Below are 23,479 nucleotides of genomic sequence, written 5' to 3'. Positions count from 1 at the left end.
GAGAAAATATTTTCAATCATGTATCTCATAAAAGATTGTATCTAGACTATATAAAGAACTCATAATTACAATAATAAAAACCAAAAAAACCCACGATTAAAACAGGCAAAGGGTCTGAACAAGCATTTCTACAAAAGTAAGCACATGAATGAAATGCTCAACATCATCAGTCATTAGGGAAATGCAAATCAAAACCAAAATGAGGTAGTATTTCACACTCACTAGAATAGCTATGATGAAAAAATATAGAAATTAATAAGTGTTAACAAACATGTGGAGAAATTGGAACACTGCCCCCCATCCACATATGCTCTGAAAGAATGTAAAGTGCTGCAGCCACATTGGAAATATTCTGGCATCTTTTCCAAAACATTAAACAAAGAGGTACAATATGATTCCAAAATTCTGCTCCTGGGACATACCTAAGAGAAATGAAAATATGTTTCCACAGAAAATGTGTACATAGATATTTATAGAAGTAACATTCTAATTAGCCAAACAATTGAAATAACCCAAATGTGCTTCAGCTGATGAACAAAATCTTTATCAATGCAGTGGAATATTGCTTGCTTATAAAGAGAAGTGAAGTACTGATTTGTGCTACAACATAGGTGAACCTTGGAAACATTCCGTTAAGTGAAAGAAACCTGTCACAGAAGACCACAAATTGTATGAGTCCATTCACATGAAATGTCCAGAACAGGAAAGTCTACAGAAATAGAAATTATATTGTTTCCTCAAGGCAGGGAGAGGAGGATGGGAGGACAGGTGTGTAATAGCTAAAGGGAAGGGATTTATTTCTAAAGTGATGAAAATATTCTAAAATTGTGATAATGTTGCACATATCTGTAAATATACTGAAAAACATTGCATGGTATATTTCAAATGGGTGAATTATAGGATATGTGAATTATATCTCAATAGACTGTTAAAAATAGCTAATGCTAAAGCATGAAATACTGCTATTAAAGAATACTAAAATTACAAATGCTAATGGGATAATTTCACTTTTTTTCCAATTAAATCATTTTATGGCTCACTGCTACTTGTAAAATAATGCCCCAAGTTCCTTATCATGTCATTTTAAGCTGGACCCTCCCTACTTCATACTCAACTACTGTCAGCTTTTTCTTGCGAGCTCTACCAAATATCACTACCAGACATTATGAGTTTTCCCACATTTACCTATCCATTCCTTATCTTCATACTGCTCATGTTCTATATCCTCTACCAGGAATTCTAGAATTAGGTAATTCCTATTCCCTCTGAATTCAGATCTCATCTCCTCCAAGAAAATCCCCCACCCAGCCTTGACTTATGTAAGGTTTCTCCTCTACACCTCCATAAGACCTCGATCTTTACACTTCACTAGTTATATTACAATAGATTACATGGCTTTTTCTTCCACTAAACCATGAGCATACTGAGGGAAAATACATGTTTTCATCTCTATCACACAGCCCAATGTTTGATACATGTATTTCTTGTAGGTATAAATACCAGTAAATTGCAAAAGCACAAAGATAGTAGGGAAATTTGGAGTTCAAGGAACTACGACTAATCTGAGAAATAATGAACTAAAGTCTGAAATTCGGGGATTCAAGAGATAATGTGATAGTGCAAATGATAGCAAGTGGTGATTAACATCAAGTGTATGGAGTGAGTTAAAAGTAATCAAGAATGATTCCCAGGTTTCAGGTTAAAGCAGGTAGGTACCATTATCAGAGATGAAAAATACTCACAGGGGCACTTGGGTGATACAGTTGGTTAAGCGGCCCCAGTATTAGTTTTGGCTCAGATCATGATCTCAGGGTCCTGGGATCGAGCCCCACTTCGGGCTCCATGCTCAGTGCAGTCTACTTGAGACTCTTTCTCCCTCTCGCTCTGACCCTCCCCAATGCTTGCTCTCTCTCTCTCTCTCAAATAAATAGTCTTTTTAAAAATTACGCATGGAAAAATGGGTTTTATTGTGTGAGTACTGGTGCCCTAGTGCATGGTGACATAATGAGATAGGGATGATAACTTTAATTTTTGATGTCTTGAATTTGAGATGCCAAGAGCATGACCGTTTTGCCACTGCCCTGAAAACTAGAGGCACCTGGTAAGCAGTTAGAGAAATGCAGTTGTGGGAACCAAAGGAAGTTTCTATCTAGAGATATAGATTTGGAAATTATTGATTTCCAGGTGGAATTGAAAATGTTGCCTTGAGGTATAGAATGAGAAGGAAAGATTCACTTAAAGGGTAGGGCCCAGAATTTAACACAGTACTTCAGATTTGGTCTGTTAAGCACAACAAAGGACTATGAGATATAGACCTATTTCCTCACTCCATCCAGATACTGCATTTCTATTGATATACCTTAGGGTTGCTTTAGCTCTCCTAGCAGTACTGAGTGATACTGATCGGTGAAAATATTGAGGTCTCATCCTTAGAGGCTGCAGTATTTCCCCAAATGAATACACATTCAGTTGGTTTTCTGGGTATAAGTAGATAACCTGTGATTTATCAGTGTTAAATTGTATCTTGTTACAATTGGCCATCACACTAGTATATTCAAATCATGTACTCTAATTCTGTTACTTAATGCATTTACTAACCTTCCCAATTACTTCACAGGCACAGATTGTATAAGTATGCCTTCTATACAACATGTGGGCCTTTAATAAATTGTTGGAAAAGACAATTTATTGTGGACAGATTCTTTCCTGGAAATCTCTCTTTAGAATGGCAGGTTATTAATCAGTCCCTTCGGGTCTGGCCATTAAAGAAGCTAATAATTCCCTGATTATACTGACAACTAGACCCAGGTTCTCCATATTTTTCACATAGATCTCATTCCATACCTAGTCAAATATCAAATCAAATATCACTGAAGTTCCGATTCATTTGTTTAGTGGATTTCCCTGATATCAAAGAGTATTAGGTTATACTGGCATGGCTTATTTCTAGTAAGTCCAGATTAGACCAAGTGATCATTGCATCTAGTTACATCTAGTTACAAACTTTACTGTAAAAGGATTATTCTAGAATTTGGCAAAAGATCATGTCAGTCTTGCTGTTGTCTCTTAAAATTTGAGATGCTTTCGGTTTATTTCTAATTTTCTATCCCTGAATTTACATGTTCATCAAAACCTGACTGCATACATATGAGCTTCAGGCTTCAATATAGCAATGCTAATAAAATGTACATGGTTTTGGTAGCCATTACAGCTGTTAAGTGATGCAGTACTTGCCACTGCCCTAAAGATGTTATTCATTTGAGTCTGGAGACTGGAATGTAAAGTCATGTGAGGGGGTTTCTGGGATCCTTTCTGTGTGGCAGAGCAGTCCCAGGTGAGCAAATTCTAATCAGTTCAAAGGATCAGCCCCAAGATTTAGCCAGTTATCAACAACATGATGCACAGGACAGAATATTGGGCCCACATCTTTACTGCACTCTGATAGAGATTATATATCCTACTTCTTCTCTTGGGGGGAAGTAATTAAGAGCACACACATGATAAAACAAGTGAGCAGAGACAATCACCCTACCTTTTGGCAACCCACCTTTTGATTCTTATCTAATAATAACCCTAGAATTGGTGAACATCACATGGATGATAGACCAAACCCACAATTACAATTTTAATCATAGCAGTTCTAATTAATAAACTTAATAAAGTATATAAGAACACAGAGATATGAAATAATAGGAGTGATTCGAGTGAATTTGATCAAGAAAAACTTTTAGAGAAAGCGAGTTTTCCTTTTTTAGTAAAAATTGTAGGGACACCTGGGTGGCTCAACGGTTTAGCACCTGCCTTCGGCCCAGGGCATGGTCCTAGAGTCCCAGGATTGAGTTCCACATCAGGCTCCCTGCGTGGAGCCTGCTTCTCCCCCTGCCTATGTCTCTGCCTCTCTCTCTCTCTCTCTCTCTCTCTCTCTCTCTCTCTCTCTCTCTCTCTCATAAATAAATAAAATCTTTTAAAAATAAAAATAAACATTGTATTTAAGGAATACAATGTGATGTTCTGATGTATATAGTGAAAGGATTACTACAGACAAGCTAATTAACAGCTCCATCCCTTCACACAGTTACATCTTTTTGTGTGTTGTAAGAGCACCTGAAATCTACTCTTAGCAAATTTCTCATATACAAAAGCAGGTGAGTTTTCAGCAGGTGTTAAAGTGGGTGACTCAGATTTGAAGGCCATAGTGCAAGTAGGGGCTCTGAACAGAAGGGAAACCTAGAGGATGGAGAAGCTGCTTGTATCTGGAGAGGTGGAGACAGGAAATCATTGGGAACTTCTAGAGCTGGGAATTCTGACAGTGCTGAATCCTGAGAGGATAGAAGCACTATAGAGAAGCATGGCTGCAGAGATTCTGCAGGCAGGTTTGGGTGAGGGAAGGCACAATGCCAGTGACATGTTCTAGACTCTTCTACTGTTACTGTTTACAGGGTGCCAAGTAGACAGAAAAAAACATTGTTCACTGTGTATCATATCACCCCAGGACTTAAAAATTGTGTCTGCTGGATTAAATACCGAATGACTAGAAGGTGAACCAATCTGATGCAGCTGTGTGTTCTCAATCTTCCCACTAAGTTCAAATTACTGACAACTATTTTTGTTCCCTCCTTTTCCATGTGAAAAGAATTCTCACTGACTGAGAACATAGGCATCAAGGAAGAGTAGAAGAGTTGTGATTTCTTTCATCATCTATTAACATTACCTGATATAGCTCAATAGCAGAAAACCTCTTTCATGACCATTTTATTGTCCCGCACATAGCTTTAATAAGGTGACCAACTCATCCTGGTTTGCTTGAGACTGTCCCAGTTTTAGTGCTCAAAGTCTCATGTCCTGAAAAACACTTCAGTCCCAGGAAAACTGGAATGGACGGTCATCCTAGCTTTAAAAATCTTTATGTTCCTACCATTTGTTGCAGGCCTCAGATAAGTTGGGACATTAACCTCCCAGAACCTTCCTATTGGTTTGTACTTCTCTATCCTGTGTGGTCTTATCATCCCCTTCATGCAGCATCTCAGGGAACACACTCATTTCTTTTTATAGGTTTTAGTAATTATTATTGTTAATAATAAATAATATCATTATTATTGGGATCGAAACCTTAAACAATTTTTCCTTGCAGAATCTCCATTTTACAACACTAAATTAATCTTCTAGAACTTTTTTAAAGTTTGTTTATGTATGTATGTATATAATCTCTACACCCAATGTGGGGCTCAAACTTACAACCCTGAAATCAAGAGTTGCATGTTCTTCTGAATGAGCCAGCCAGGCACCCCTCTTCTAGAACTTTAACAGACATCATCACACTGCATCCAGAATTCAAGGAATATGACTCTATTCATTCCCTAGGGCTGCCATAACGAAGTACCACAAATTGAGTAGCATAAGACAGAAATTGATTCCCTCACATTTCTGGAAGCTTAGAAACCTGAAATAATGGTGTGAACATGGCCATCCTCCCTCCAAAGTTTCTAGGGAAGAATACTCGCTTGCTTCTTCTAGCTTATGATGGTTGCTGGCAATTCTTGGCATTCTTTGGCTTATGACAGCATAGTTCAGATCTCTGCCTCCATCATCGCATGACCATTTTCCTTCTCTGTGTGTCTGTATCCAAATTTCTCTCTTCTTATAAGGGTCCTGGTCATGAGATTAGGAACCATGCTAGTCCAGTATGACCTCATCTTAACTTGATTACATTTGCAAAGACTCTACTTCCAAATAAGGTCATATTCACAGATTCTAAGTGAACATGAATTAGAGGCTGGCATGGGGATACTATTCAACTCAACATAATAACCTACAGTAATTCATACAATAACTCTAACCTTATTAATAGGATGTCAAATTCTCTTTCCATGTCTTCCATTCAACAGTTCTATATTCATCCTTAATTCTCCTACTTAATCATGTTCATGATTACATTTCTCAGCTATCTTTCCATTACTATGGCAGATCCAGCCTTTGGTTTCTAGTATTTAAGTTCTGTGATTATAAGTTGAGCAGTGTACTCTCTTGACCAATTAAGTGTTTCTGGAGATTTTATATAAATTCAACCGCTGCAATTTAGTATCTGGTATTCTTAATATATTGTACCTTTAGTTAACTGGATACTTAAGCTGTTGACCAATTCCACTGGACCCTGAAATATAAATGTCTTTGTTATACATAGCACAAATAAAATACCCAAGAAATACCTTCTTGGTTCTTCAGCTCTAATCTCCACCAATCCACTTTCAAAATTACATTCCATTTCCAAATGTATCAGTGTGTTATGAAAACATCAGAATGTCTTCTTTCCCAAGTCCAAAGTCAAGGAGCATTTCTATGGTCTCTCTAGTCATGTTCTCAAATTCAGAATACAAGACAATCTATGCTTTTCCTGACTTCTCGATTCATGTATTTTTATATGTCTTTATACCAGTACCACACAGAAAATAATAGTCTAAGTTAAAACATTGATTTAGGGATGCCTGGGTGGCTCAGCAGTTGAGTGTCTGCCTTCTGCTCAGGGTGTGATCCCAGGATCCGGGATCGAGTCCCACATCGGGCTCCCCACAGGGAGCCTACTTCTCCCTCTGCCTGTGTCTCTGCCTCTCTCCCTCTGTGTCTCTCATGAATAAATAAATAAATCTTTAAAAAACAAAAAAAACATTGATTTAAAGTATGCATCTTCATATCAGGAAGTTACTTCTGGTTAAATTTAATTTTGACTCCTACAAAATACAGTTTTCAAAACATATTGTGAGGTTCCCAAATTGGCTATTTCTTTTATTCTCATTTTGTTTTGAAACTATATATGGACTTGAATTTTCTGCTATGGTCTTTACCCATTTTTTCTCCCTTTCCATTAATTTTTATCCTGATTAGCTGACTCAGATGCAATATAAGTCACAATTTGGCTGCACAAAACAGTGCTAAATACAGAACAATGTGTCTGAGATGTTAAGGCACGATGTTTTAAAAACTCCATCTTTAAAAGTTCTATAACTTTTTAACTCTTTAGGTGATAAATAGAACTACTGGTTCAAGATGGATGACAGCAAGTTAATTGCTATTGCAACATAAATTTGTATAGTGAAGTATTTGTGTCTTCTGAATGACTAGGTAGAAAAGACTCCTATAGCCAGGAGCTTATGGTTCCTATGGCCTGATCACCTCTTCCATTCTCTGTTAAACTCTAGTCTGATAATAAGATACTGAAGGCTTCAAGTCTCATTTCAGTCATGGCTATGCCAAGACTATCCTTAGATTCATCTCTCCAAGCCTCAGTTTTCAAAACACAAAAATGTTAATTAAAAAAAAAACCCGCATTGTTTCCCTTACCAAAAAAAAGTAGCCAAGACTGTCATAAATCAACAATGAAATCAATGATATAAAATTTCTGACCTCCTGAGTGCTAGAGACGAAAGGTATAAGACACCATGAATATTCCCCAAAAGTCTATATGAATGGGCCTGGTTTACTTAGAAGGGGGAAATATTTCATCAAGATGGGATTAATTGAGAGTAGAAAGCCAGGCACACAGCTTGGATTTTAAAGCCAACTTCACTACTTACTAGCTGTGTGATTTTGACAAGTAATTTAATTCCGCTATACTTCAGTTTCCTTATTTTAAAAAACAGTAGTGATAATCATAACCCCTAACTCGTATTGTTCTTAGGATTAAATGTTGTACCTAGAATGGTGTCTGGTACAATGTAAGTGTTCAATGAATGTCAATCTGTAGAGTACTAGTGGTGGTATTAGTAGTAGTTGTTGTAGTAGTAGCAGTAATCATAGGTAGTGATAGTATAGTATCTTTAGGATTACTGCCCTAAATTGGCTTCAATCATGAATCCAAAAAGTGAGGAGTACTATCTACTATTTCTATGTCATTAATTAGGATATTGTCTTAACCCAAACCCCTTACTGAGAAGATGATCTTCCAAACCCATGATGAAGAATGGAAAAACAGTAACTGTTCTTTTTTTTCTCCCTTTTCTAAGTGGGGACAGAACTGAGATGAACCAGGTGCCTGCCACAAAAGAATTTAAGTCTCAACTTGATTGTTTCTATTCTTGCTTATCGTTCTTGTAGTTGCTTTTTTTTTTTTTTCTTGTCTTGTAGTTGCTTTTATGTAGTAATTTGGAATTTCACCTCTTGGAGAGAGATCAAGGGTGGTGGCAGCCAGGAATGTTGTCTATGGTGGCAATAATTTTTAAAAGTGGAGAAGGAAAAAGAAGAAATAAAGCCTCAGGTGGGTCTGTATTTTATCTAACCTGTGGCCCAACAAGAAAAGGTCAAAATAGTTTTAAAAAGAGGCATTAAGTAGCTAAATAGACCAAACAGTGATAGAGAGAGTAAGCAGTAGGTGGAGTTGACTGAACATTCTCTGAGGCTTTTTTGGAGGGAGATAAGCCAAGTACAAGGAATGAAGGGTCAGATTGAGCTCATGGGTGAGAAGGAATTATTCACATAAGGTCGTGACTCCTTGGGATACAAAATGAACAGAGTATTCTATTGCAGTTTCCCTTGGGTTTTTCTCACCACCGACCCCCCATCCACTTTAAAGAACTCTGCAAAATATATCATTTATTGCTTCAATTACAAGTGAAAGCAATCGCCTCCCACAAGGTTCTAGACTGGTATTTCCCATAGGCTGACTCTACAGCTGAACTATTCACCGGTTCCCAGACTTTGATGCAGCACAGGCTGCCCAGGAACGTTTTGAAAAATATTTAACCCTGGGTTTTACCTACAGATTCTATTACAGCAGTAGGTTTGGAGTGGGAGGGTCTTAAGAATCTGTTTTTTTTTCTTTTTTTTTTACCAATTCCTTAGGCAAATCTGATGAAAGTGGTCCACAGACAAATTTTGAGAAACAGTGACATAGCCACAATCTCAGGACTGCATTAAAACTCCATCTCAAAATATTTCAAAAATCTCAGGGCAACAAGGTCTGAAATATTACCATCAGTGATTGTTTTTTTGCTCTGTAGTATCAAACTTCCATTGGGGAACATTTTGGAATTTTCTAGGGGCTTTTTAAAATTGCCAAGGAAGCAATGAGACTTGGTCTCATTCCCCTTCATTGAGAATCACTGCCACTAATTGAGCCACTGTTACTTATGAGCATATGCTCTTATCCTGGTGGCAGAGAGGGAAAATGGTATTTACAGTACTAATACCTAATACTTTTTAGTATTTACTGCTTTCCAGACACTATGATAATTCCTTAATATCACGTGAGATAGAATATATCATTATCCCCATTTGATAGACAGGAAACTGATGAATTAAGGACTTGGACAGGTACCACTTGTTAGTAATATACCAGAGATTAGAACACACATCTCTAGGATACCAAATTCTTTCTTCTTAACCACACTGCAAGAGTGGTTTGGAGATACATTCCAGTGGGATAAGCAATTCCTCTCCAAGAGCCTCATATAAAGGGCAATGAACCCTGAGAAGATTAGTACAATGCATCACTGACACCTCAGGGACCTGGGATAAGCAAGTGAGTTGGCCCTGCTGGGTTATTATCTTTTGTAAATAGTGAGTCTTTTCTGCTTGTCTGGGCAGGGTGAACAAGTGAAGGGCAAAACTTGATAGGGAGGAAATAAATGTGCTAATTCAACTTGTCTGAAGTTTACATCAAAATTAAAGTTTCAACTTCAAAGCAATAGATGTGGGTTCTGACAGATTATCAGACACACTAATGTCTTGAACAGCATTGAGAAGAATAAAATGCAAGTCTGGGCAAAAGTCCTTTCTGGGCCCTGTTTGGAAAGCAGATACGGGCCTGGAGATGCCCCTGCACCAACGTGCGTGGCAGGTGACTAACAACAGAAATCTTTGGATCAACCACTGAAGGGCAGAGGTTTCCAGGCTTCCCAGATGACCTATATGTCACAGATGTCCCTCCAACTACACTATTTTCAAGAGGTATTATAAAATAAAAATTCATTTAAATCAAATGAGGTTGTTTTCATCAAGGGAGGTTTTTTTTTTTTTTTTCCCCATTAAGTGAAGTGAAGGCCTATCAGAAAACTTGTTTGGGGGTGCCTGGGTTGCACAGTCAGTTAAGTGTCTTACTCTTGGTTTCAGCTCAGGCTGTGATCTCAGGGTTGTGAGATCGAGCCCCACATCAGGTTCTGTGCTCAGCAGGGAGCTTGCTTGGGATTTTTTCTTCATCTCCCTCTGCCTCGCTCCACCACATATGCTTGTTCTATTTCTCTCTCTCTCTCTCTCTCTCTCTCCCTCCCTTCCTCCCTCCCTCCCTCTCACTGTCTCTCAAATGGGTGGATAAATCTTTGGAAAAATAAAAGAAAACTTTTTTGGCTTCAGTCTTCATTATAGAACTGATTCTACAATATGCATTGCACTTACTTGCTAAGAATGATACAGTAAATATAACTTTCTGTACTGAAAAAAGGATATTACAGAGCACCCATGTGATCATTGTCAACATTGATGATCACTGTTTGTTGAAGTCCCCGTGAAAAGATAAGAGACTGGGATGGTGCCAGAGAATACCATGTAGTTTACGATATGGGTCATCATGAAGATGCATCACTCATTCTAAGTTCATCACCATCCAAGGTTTCTTTTCACAATGCCATGCTTGAAAATTGACTTTATCAAATTGCAAATATAATTCTCAAGATTGGAATATGAAGCCTATATCATAGATAATTGATTTTTTAATGTATTTATTTATTTGAGAGAGAATGTGTATGTAGAGGGTGGGCAGAAGGAGAGAGAATCTCATACTCCCACTGAGCACAGAGCTCAACACAAGTCTTGATCTCATGACCCTGAGATCATAACTTGAGCAGAAATCAAGGATCAGTCACCCAACTAACTGAGCCACCAGGTGCCCCTGATAATTATATAATCAAAATATCAAAGTACTAATTGTAATTGAATGGTGGCAGAACTGGTCACCTCAAAATATGTCTTTATTATATGGATTATTTTGAATGGATTATTTTGAGAAATGGTAGACACAGGAGAACTTCCCAAAACAGAGTAGAAATTGACCTTTCATAAGAGAAAGTTGCATTCCTAAAGAAAATCTCCACCTGTAATGGTGTCTCTTACTCTATTCAAGAAGTTCAGAAGGAAAAAAAAAATCAATAGATAAGGCACTGACTTAAATCTATGTGCCAAATCTTATGCTTGTTTATCATGCTTTGCCTGGTTATCTTCTCATAACTGGCCTCCTTACCTGCTTACATACACACACACACACACACACACACACACACACCTTTACTTATTCGCTTTTGTCATTAGCTGCCCATGGTATTTAAACCAGCATTATAAGCCACTTCTTTACTGAGCTGTATTCTTTATAATAAAGTAGCAACCATAAGTAGAAAAAAATAAGCCATGTCTTTAAGTTATTCATTTTTCTCTAGGTTACTTCTCATGTATATATGAAGTATACACATGAATAAACCTCTGCTTGTTTATTTTACTCTTTCCTTTATTACAGGGGTTTCAACCAAAAACACATAAGGGCAAAGAATAAGTTTTTTTCCCCAACATGATTGAAAAAATAAAACCATCACGAAGACTGGAATTTTTGCACTGACATGGCCACTGCTGCAAAGCCTGGCTAACTAGATGAGTACCTTCAGGCAAGTCACGTAGCCTCACTTAAACTTCAATTTCCTTATATTTGAAGTGGGGACAATAATGGTAACTCCCTTTCACAGGTTGTGAGTACTAAAAGAAAGAATGCATACAAGACTCTCAACACAGTGCCTGGCACACAGTAAATCCTATCTATTGTTATTACCATAATAAAATCATTGATTCCAAAGGATTCTTATTTGAGGTAAAGCTTAGTGCTCTGACCCTGGCTCAGCTCTCCATGAGGATTTAACAAAAGTAAAAGCTGGTAAATACTCTAGAAACCTAAATCAACTTCCCACCTATTGTTATATTCTTGGGAGATATTTTCACTAATTATAAAACCTGTTTTTAAAAAATGTAAATCATAACCATTACTAGATACTGACTTAAGCATGGTCACTTGAAAGACAGCAAACTCAATGTCCTGGTGGACAGTAGGGAGACATATGGTACTTTTTCTACTGCCTCTACCCTAACTAGAGATCCAAGGTTTATACCAACCAGAAAATTGTGAACCATTCCTCTACTGCAGAAATAGTAGCTGTTTTATTCAACACTTTAACTCAGAGTGTCAAAGAAAGTGGAAATAGAGATGTCAACCTCCCAAGACAGCAGGCCACAGCTAAGGAGAAAACAGGCCTGATTTAGCCAGGAAAGATACCAAAAGCCACCTGTAGATTCGGACAATTTATTACCTGTATAGAGAGCAAAAGGAAGAATACCCAAAGCTGCCAGCTCCCCATAAATCTTTGTTTTGCACACCAAAAAGAAAAAGTCATGGGTGACTACAAAGTTGTTGAGGAGCCAATTCTAGGTTGTAGTTAAGAACTTTTATAGTCTGTAGCTCTATTTTGAAAGGCATAGGTCTGAAATTCCCATACTTCCTCAGAAAATGGGAGGTGGTGAGGAATTGTTTTATGACAGTCTTATATAGGAAGGTAGATAGATGGGGATCCCTGGGTGGCGCAGCGGTTTGGCGCCTGCCTTTGGCCCAGGGCGCGATCCTGGAGACCCAGGATCGAATCCCACATCGGGCTCCCGGTGCATGGAGCCTGCTTCTCCCTCTGCCTGTGTCTCTGCCTCTCTCTCTCTCTGTGTGTGACTATCATAAATAAATAAAAAAAATAAAAAAAAAAGGAAGGTAGATAGATGAGTGGGAGATGGCAGCCACTCACAAACCTCCCGTCCCCTCACACTCCAGGAGGAACAAAAGATGTTCATTGACATTCAGCTTTGGTATATGCCTTTGTCTATGTGGCCCATGTAGAGGTGCACCAGGGCACCATGGGGCAGCCATTTCCTTACAGAAGGTAGACAATTCAATCTTGGTTGAGTGGAACCATACTAAAATCAAGAATGAAAAATTAGAACAGAAGCTACACATAACTTGTTCTCAAGGACAAATCTGAGAAAAGGATTTATGGATATCCAAAGGTACCATTGTCTAATTCTCACTGTTTTTTTTTTATTTTAAACCAATGGAGTCTAGAATTTCAGTTTTCCTTTTCTATAAATAAGAAAGTACTCTGAAAGGATCTGTGCACAACCATTTTCCACACGGATAGGGTTTCACCATGTGTTATTTTACCAGTTTGCTAAGTGGTTAGTGGGTGTGTGACCCTTTCTATGTAGTATTTCTTTTGAAATGATATGGCAGTGTTACACAAATGAAAATTGGGAAGAGGAAAGGACAAGCCACGTGTGTGTTTATTGCCTCCCCTCAAAAGGGTTCTAAAGAGATATTTATTTATTTATTTATTTATTTTAATTAAGATTTATTTATTTATTTATTTATTTATTTATTTATTTATTTATTTATGATAGACACACACACACACAGAGGCAGAGACACAGGCAGAAGGAGAAGTAGGCTCCATGCCGGGAGCCCAACGTGGGACAAGATCTGGGACTCCAGGATCGTACCCTGGGCCAAAGGCAGGCGCTAAACCACTGAGCCACCCAGGGATCTCCAGAGATCTCTACTTAATTATAAGTAATTTCAGCAGAACTAACCCAAGTAAAAAAATACCCCTATCTAGTATGTGGACTATAGAAAACATACCACATGGTACCAGAAAAAGTGAATCTTATTGATAACTTTTTTCTTAGTGTAAAAGAGAAACACACTTCTAAAAATTAATAGAGAAAACCTAATTTATTTTACTTATTCTCATTAGGGCATCAAAACTTTTTTAAGAAGCAGAAATGAAATAAAAATGATGAAATAAACATAGTTCTTTAAGATCTTGACCTAGGAAAAAACAAATACACACAACTGAAACTAATCATGACTTCCAGCTTTGAGATAAATAAGTCCTGGGATGTAATGTACAGCATGGTGACAAGAGTTAATACTATATTGTATATTTGAAAGTTGCTATGAAAGTTGATCTTAAAAATTCTCATCACAAAAAAATTTGTAACTATGTGTAGTGATGAATGGTAACTAAACTTACTGTGGTAATCATTTTGCAATATATAAACATACCAAATCATTATGCTGTACGCTTAAAACTAATATGATGCCATATGTAAATTATATCTCAATAAAAGTAAAGAAAATAATCCTATTTACAATAAAATCAAAAACAATAAAATTCTTAGGAATAAATTTAGCCAAGGAGCTGAAAGGTCTATACACAGAAACCTATAAAACGTTGATTTTAAAAATTGAAGACACAAAGTAAATGGAAACATACCTCATATTTATAGACTGGAATACTTAATAATGTAAAAATGTCCATACTACCCGAAGTCATCTACAGATTCAATGCAATCCTTTCAAAATTCCAACAATATTTTTCACAGTGAAAGAAAAATGATCCTAAAATTTATATGAAACCACAAAAGTCTCCAAATACCCAAGTAATCTTAACCCTTGTGCATTGTTGGTGGAAATGTACAAGGATGTTTATAACGATTTTACTCATAATTGCCAAAACTTGAAGCAATCAAGATGTCCTTCAGTAGCTGAATGGATAAACTGGTGCATCTAGACAATGGAATATTGTTTAGTGCTAAAAAGGAATGAGCTACCAAGGCATAAATTATTCCTTTTTAATAACTAGGAGAGAGAAGGTAAATTGAAAAGGCTACATACTATAGGATTCCAATTATATGACATTCTAGGATAGGCAAAACTATGCAAACAATAAAATGATCAGTGCTTGCTAGGGGGCAGAAAGTAATGAATAGATGGAGCATGGACAAGGTTTAGGGCATTGGACATACTGTGTATGATATTACAATAGTGAATACATGTCATTATACATTTGTCCAAACCCATATGTACAGCATCAAGAGTGAGCCCTGACATAAACTATACACTTTGGCTGATTAAGATGTATCAATGTAGATTCATCAATTGTAACAAATATACCACTGCATCAGGGGTTGTTGATAATGGGAGAGGCTATAAATGTATGGGGACAGGCCATATGTGAGAAATCTCTGTACCTTCCCCTCTGTTTTGCTGTGAACCTGAAACTTCTCTAAAATAACAATAATAAAGTCTTTAAGAAAAATTTAAAAACATAAATGTGAGAAATTCAATTAAATGAATAATTTTCTTTAAAAAAATGGATCACCATAGTTATTTAGAAGACAAAAATACTTGACAAGATCAATAACCATCAGGCAGTAAATGGAAATGTGAAACAACTATCATCAAAGATTTTTCCATGCCCAGATGGACAATTCTCCTTTAAACAGCATATAATTTCCATGGCATAAGAATTATTTTAGGGGCAGCTGGGTGGCTCAGTGGGTTAAGTGTCTGACTCTTGATTTCAACCTAAGTCATGATCTCAGGGTCATGAGATTGAGTCCTGCATTGGGCTCTGTGCTCATCAGGGAATCTGCTTGAGATTCTCTCTCCTTCCCCCCGCCCTTCCCCTTCTCTCTCTCTCTCAAAGGAAATTATTTAGACCATAGATAAAAAAGGAAGTTTCTCAATTGATTTCATGAAATTTAGATAATTCAACACCAAAACTTAACAAATACCAGAGAAAATATAAATTACAAAATAATCACCTGTATGAGTAGATATGAAAAATGCTCTATAAGGTTAAGCAAATGACATCTGACTTGTATTTATTCAATGAATGTAGGTGTGGTTTATTATTAGGTATATATTAATATGAGTCATATAACATCACTAAGACAGAGGAGAAAAAGCAACATTCTATAGCTGCTCAAAAGGCATTTGATGAAATTCAACATCCATCTCAAACTTTAAAAAAAGTTCTGAAACTGCATATGCATAATTCTGATTTTACTTTGTACCAGTGTGATGTGAATAAAATGGTAAATAATCCAGAAATGTTCTGAAAGTTTTGAGTGATATAATAATATGCAAAAAAGCAAACATAAAATTTTTAGAATAGAAATAAATTATCATTATTTATAGATAATGATTAGTTAGGAAACTAGAGAATCAATGGAATAAATATGAGATGTAGCAAGAGCTACCCTAGATACCAGAAATAGAAGACAGAGTGCGGAAAATTCCATTTCTTATAATATGAATATTAATCGGTCATATATATGAAATCCCACTACATGTATATAATACAACATATATACATGCATATATACATATGTATATTTTTTAAAATCAATGCATAAAATTGACAAGAAAAAAATAAAAGTGCAAAAACTACATGAGAATTTCTTTAAAATTTTCCTAAAGAAATACAGGTTTAATAAATGTTCCTTGATGGGAAGAATCAATGTTGTAAGGAGAGTAAATTTTCTGAGATTTACCACATTAGTTAATTCTACTACAATAAAAATAAGGCTAAGTTGTTTTTTTAATTTTTTTTTATTTTTTTAAGTTGTTTTTTTTTTAATTTTTTTTATTTATTTATGATAGTCACAGAGAGAGAGAGAGAGAGAGAGAGAGAGAGGCAGAGACACAGGCAGAGGGAGAAGCAGGCTCCATGCACCGGGAGCCCGATGTGGGATTCGATCCTGGGTCTCCAGGATCGCGCCCTAGGCCAAAGGCAGGCGCCAAACCGCTGCGCCACCTAGGGATCCCTTAAGTTGTTTTTTTTAAAGAGTAATTCATTTATAAGGATAAATTACAAAACAAAAGGTTTGAAAGAGAAGTATACTTGATTGTATTATAAAAGAAAAAATTATTAAAATGTATTGACACATTATTCACACAATGAATATAAAGTAACTGAATTTCCTACATTTGGATACATTTGGATGTGTATATGAATGTAATCTTGAGGAGATACAGGCATCTTCCGGTTAACATCAGTAATAAAATCACCCCTGAAAAATCAGGTATTTTGTGTAAAAACACTAAGCAAGAACTATATCTACTATTTAAATGGAAACAAAATTATAGTGCAATATTCTTTTTTAAATTTTTTTATGAGAGAGAGAGAGAGAGAGAGAGAGGCAGAGACATAGGCAGAGGGAGAAGCAGGCTCCATGCACCGGGAGCCCGACGTGGGATTCGATCCCGGGTCTCCAGGATAGGGCCCTGGGCCAAAGGCAGGCGCTAAACCGCTGCGCCACCCAGGGATCCCTAGTGCAATATTCTTTACTGAAAACCCTCACCAATTTACTAAATAAAACTACAACATAGTAAAACTATCTTACTATGAAGTTAAAGGCTTAAAACATTGCTTCCTTATCACCAAGAAATTTTGTATGATTAATAACAAACCATTGTATTTTCTTTAGTAATGTGGAATCTGAATTTTCTTTGAGTCAGCATTTAATTCTAGCAGGGGGTAGGGGATGAGGCTTGGGAATAAAAATTAAAACTCATTTTTTATAGTTAAAAGGTCCTTGCAAATATATGTATGGACACACACACACACACATACACTTGTGTACACCAGATATATTTAATTTAATAAATGAAATCATAAAAAGTAGAATACGTAAAAATGTATATGATGCAGGGTAAGCTTTTTTTTAAATATAAAAGCACTGAAAGAAGCCATAAAGAAAATTATTCATATGCATGACTATATTTAAAACAATAAACTTTTGTGCATCAAACCCCATCAATTAAAAGGCAAATTAAAAGGAACCGGGAGAAATATAATTGTTACATACATTTCACATAAAAGGTTAACTTTCTTTATATGTAAAAGGATTTCTGGTAAATAATGTCAAATATGGGCAGCCCAGGTGGCTCAGCAGTTTAGCGCCGCCTTCATCAGCCCAGGACCTGATCCTGGAGACCTGGGGTCCAGTCCCACGTCAGGCTCCCTGCATGGAGCCTGCTTCTCCCTCTGCCTGTGTCTCTGCCCCCCTCTCTCTCTGTGTCTCTCATGAATAAATAAATAAAATCTTAAAAAAATAATGTCAAATATGTACACCTCAACAGAAATTTAGAGGGGTACCTAGGTAACTCAGTCAGTTAAGCATCTGTGTTCTGCTCAGGTTATGATCCTGGGGTCCTAGGATCCAGCCCCTCCCCCCACCCAGCATGGAACTCTGTGCTCAGCCTGGAGCCTGCTTCTCCCTATCTGCCCTCCCACCCCACTGCCCCCCATGCTTGCTCACTCTCTCACGCTTTCTTTCTTTCTCAAATAAATAAAATCTTTAAACAAAAAAGAAATTTAGGCAAAAGGCATGGATAGAACATTCACAAAATAGGGACAAAAAGTAAAGAAGCATGTAACAATGTCCAACCTTGCCTAAAACACTAATTCAAGACACCAATGTTTTCACCTATGAAACTTGCTAACATGTATAAAATATTGATATCCTGTGTGTTGGTGTAAGTGAGAACAAAACAGACTTCACATACTGGTTGGGAGTAGTATAAGCTGTTATAATCTTTCTGGAAGGAAATTTACCACTATTAATACAAAGCCTTAAAATTTTCATAATCTCTAATCTAAAACCTCTACTTCTGAAAATTTATCTTTTAAGGCAGTCTGGCGATATTTATCAAAAGCCTTAACAATGCATGTAAATGTTGATATAAAAATTCTCCATCTATAAATATACACTGAGATTTATGAACAAAGGTGTTAATCAAAAACTTATAAACGTGAAAAACTGGAAGTCAATTTTCTAACAATAAGAAATGAATAAATACATTCCGAAAATTAGTGTTCCTAAGGAACCTTTAAAAATAATGTTCCCAAAGATATTTAAGGATTTTGGGGAAAGGTCTTTATAGAATGTGAAGTGCCACAGTGTAGGTTTATATATTATTGTATTATTTTGTTAATTTTGTAGTGTAGATTTATATATTATTGTGTTAATTTTGTAATACTTGCATGTATTAAACATATATTTCTGTATATCTTGGCAAATCTATCTCCATATCAAATTATATAGCTCTAAAAGCATAAAGTTAGAAAGGAATACACCAAAACATTACCAATATTCGTTTTTAGGTGGTAGTTAATTTTTATTTTAATTTTTAAACTTTTAACTTTTTCAAACTTGCATATGATCTTTATAATGGGCAAACTGAAGGAGAGAATAGTAACCAAATAAGTTTGCACGGTAAGCATGGACTTTGAACAAGGAGAGTTATTCATGGGATTAAGATTTGATTTGATTTTTCCAACTAAGCTCCACACCCAACATGGGCCTGAAACTTTACAATCCTGAGATCAAGAGTTCTTTAAAAAAAAAAAAAAAGATTGTATTTATTTATTAGAGAGAGAGAGAAGCAGAGACACAGGCAGAGGGAGAAGCAGGCTCCATGCAGAGAGCCTGATGTGGGACTCGATCCCGGGTCTCCAGGATCACACCCTGGGCCGAAGGCAGGCTCTAAACCACTGAGCCACCCAGCGATCCCAAGAGTTGCATGTTCTTCCAACTAAGCCAGCTAGGTACCCCCACATGGGATTCATACTAGTGACTTCCTCCCATTTCACTTTGTGACTGTTTTGTTTCTATGCTGAAATGGCTGATCACTCCCATATATATATATATATGACATTTTTTTTCCCTTGGGTTTTACCAATGCATTGAATTTATATTCGTTTCTTTCTGGTCTTGGTGAAATTCTATGTCAAGGCTATGGAGAGCTGAAAGTACAATACCCTAACTATAACCAATATGTTCTATAAACACCCTAACATTGTCTGGGACCAGAGATAGAAAAGTACAGGGGATTTTGCTGTCTCTGTTAGACCCTAACTGTAGTTTGGTATAAAAGCCAATAGTAATAACTTTATTTTTACTTGCTATCTTCTTATGAGAGTATAAAAAAAGCTCAATGATATGTGTGATGTGTTCCTGTTAAACAAAATTTTTTTTCTAGCTTTGCCATTTTTTCTGGCTCTTTTCTACTTAGCTGCTCTATTTGATTTTGAAGCCCAGGCATTGGTTCTGCTCTAATTTCCCCTGGACTTAATGACCCAGTCCTATTCCTTCCTTCACTTGTGTGAGCTTGATTTTATATATTATCGCTCTGTCTGCTAAGAAATCCTGTCACCTTCCCTGCTTGACTCCCTGAGCACCCGATTCCAATACCTTTGTTTGTTAAAAGTGGAAAGATAAAGCCCCAGCCATCTGTGCCCTACATTTGTATATGTGAAACCATAATTGTGTTTTTCCCGACCAAAAGGTCTCCACCAAACAACCTCTGTAATGTTTCTTTTTTTTTTTTCTCGAGTGAAATGGTTTGAAGCTCTCTCCCTCCCACCTGATCAATAGCTTAGCTGGGTGTTATATAAAATAAAGTTTGCATTCGATTGTTTCCATAGCAACCATCACACACAGGATTAGATATAAAACTGCTTTCTGATATGACTGCTTTCTGATAAAGGGCTTAGAGTTGCCAAACTAAGCTTTCTAGAACAAAACTTTTCAAACCCCATTGAAATAGAATTTAGTAAGGTTGTGAGTAAGTACAGAAAAAGTTTCCCACATGCTGTCAAAATGCGAATAACCCTAAGGGTATTTATTTGTATTTTAATACTTTAAGCCTTTTAATCTAAGGAAGAGTCCATAGTTTAGCAGATGGGATTGCCCCCCACCTTACAAAGGAGATTGAGGCCATCTAGCATGAACTCCTAAAAATTGCCTTGCTTCCATTTTAGATTTTCTATCTCTGCCTATCCTTTCCCGCTATGATCCTATGGCTGACCATGTTGCCATGCTATTTTTCTCCTCTTGTCTTCTGGGCACTTCATCTCATCCGTCATCTCTGTCTTCAAGATCTCCGCTGATCCCTTCCCTTTAGTCGACAGACACATGAACTTTCCTCTACCCTAGAAAAATCCTCCTCATCCCTGTTTCTTTCTCAAGTTCTGGTCCCACCTTTCCAGCTCCTTTGACTAGTCATTCATAATCTGCGTCAGTTGGCTCCGTTTTCTCACCTCCACTCACTCTTTAATCACTTGTCACCTAACTTCTGATCTCACTACCTCATTGGGTTTACTCTCAACAGAAATGATCATCAATTAATAAATCCAGTGGCTTCTCTGTCCTCCTTTTCCTTAACCTCTTGACGGCAGTCAGCACAGATGGCTACCTCTGTCTCTCCCACTTAAGTGACACTTTATGCTCCTATTCTTCTGTATCCGGACCATATCTGCTCAGTGTTCTTGTATTTTCATTTGCACTGTGACTCTTCTATTTTAAGCATTTCTTCGGGTGCTACCTTTTACTGACTTCTCTTCTCATTCTACATCTTGGCTCCTCCCATGGCTTCAAAATCTCCATAACCTATCTTCTTATCCCTGGTCTCTCTGCTGAGTTTCAGATCAGTTTATTCAAAGGCCAGTAAATAGACAGGTCTATATTCATATCTCACAGGTTCCTCAAATTCAACTTCTACACCTTTGAATTCATCATCTATCCACCTATCCCATACACCAAACTTGCTTATCTTCCTTATTTTCCTACTCTAAGTTAGTGCCATGATCATGCTCCCAGGCATTCAGGCTAAAAATCCTTGGGTCATCTTCAACATTCCCCTGCCTATAACCATCACATTTCTATATCCAATCAATAAAAACAATATTAATTCTACCATGGAAGCATCCTGTCGGATCCGCTTCCACTTAGGTAGTTCAGATCATTATCTCTGGCTCAGACTCCTTAACACTTTGTCTTAATATTTTCTGTTCCCTGATTCTCTCCTCCCTGCAATACATCCTAGAAACTCCATTCTGACACATGGTCCTAAAGCAAATTAGTGAATCGCTCATTCATTCAAACTGTTTATCAACTGCCCATTATGATTGTGTATAAAACTGTACCACTCCACTTACATTATAGTATATGTGAATGCCACCCGCTGAAATCATGCAGGTTATAAAACTCGTGGCTGTAGATAAAAGCCCTAATTATGTTCTAGGCACTACTTTGGTCACTGGGGGTATAGTAGTGAACTAAACAGAAGAAAAAATAATCCCTGCTCTCTTGGAGTTCTCAGTCCAGCAATGAAACACACAAATTAACTAAAAAGCACAGATCTGATCACGTCAACTCTTATTTCATATTTCCTCACTAAAAGCAGAATCTCTTGGTCATAAAAGCAGGCCCCAGGCCCAGCTCTGCACTGAACACGGAGTCTGCTTGGGACTCTTTCTCCCTTTGCCTCTTACCCTCCTTGAATAAATAAATAAATCTTTAAAAGTAAAAGTTATATGGGGGAAAAAGACAAAAATATGTGTATATGTGTATAAAAAGCTCCAGAATGTCTAGTAGAGTGACCAAAATCCTACAGCAAAAACTAGAATAGATTTTAAGTGTAATATTTAATTTCTCAAGAATAAAAAAATATTAAATAAAAAAAAACCCACCAACTTTTCTTTATAATATTGCAGTTATTCTGTTGTCCTGGCCATTTTCCCTACCTTCTTTCTGTTGGATGTTCTCTACAATTTAGCCACGCCAAACCACTTCAGTCCATGCCCTGCATTACATCGCTATGTCACGTTTGTCCTGCCTTCTAAATATCTTTCTACTCCAATTCTATCTGTTGAAGTTCTCACCATTTTAAAAGCCTGCCTCAAAGCTATGATTTCCAAAGGGCACCCCCACAAGATCTCCATAATAAACCTCTCCTGTCCCTCTAATGACCAGTTAAATTATAAAAAACATACTCCTTAGAATCAGATAGGCACAGATTTGAATTCTAATTGTTCCAATAACAGCCAAGACTTTGGAAAGTTAAATTTTTCTCAGACTCAATTTGATCCACAAAATGATGCTTAGAAAATATACCTTGCAGAATTGTTATAAAACATGAGCATAACTCATAGCAAGTGTCAAATTCTACTATGCATGTAGTAGGCATTCAGTCAATGATAGCCATTAAAGTACTGTTGATGGTGGGTTGACATGACTCCCTTTGCTATTTACTATTATATTGATCTAGATTCTTAATCTTTCCAAAACTCAGCCTCCTTCCATATAAAATAGAAATAATAATAGCTAAGGCCCATGGTGGTTTTGAAAATATTTACAGTGTCAAGTACAATGCGTAGCCCACAGGATGATTTTGATTTAAGATTTATTTATTTGTTTATTCATGAGCGACACACAGAGAGAGGCAGAGACATAGGCAGAGGGCGATGCAAGCTCCCTGTGGGGAGCCCAATGCAGGACTCAATCCCAGGACCCTGGGATCATGCCCTGAGCCAAAGGCAGACATTTAACTACTGAACCACTTGGGTGCCAACAGATATGAGTTTCTGCTCACCACATTCTGACTCTCATCATGGCATGTATGTGCTCACACAGAAGCATATGTCACACTTGGGTCAACTTCTCCCATTAGCTTATGAACTCTGTAAACCAGATACTGTGTTTTCTCTCATCCTTCTATTCTGCTGCTACCTTTCACAGTGCCTCAAACCTGGCTGATGTTGAACTGCTATTTGGGGCATTTCCT

Source organism: Canis lupus, chromosome X, assembly GCF_011100685.1.
Source record: "Canis lupus familiaris isolate Mischka breed German Shepherd chromosome X, alternate assembly UU_Cfam_GSD_1.0, whole genome shotgun sequence".
Classification (NCBI taxonomy): domain Eukaryota; kingdom Metazoa; phylum Chordata; class Mammalia; order Carnivora; family Canidae; genus Canis; species Canis lupus.
Note: the sequence above shows the minus strand (reverse complement) of the source record.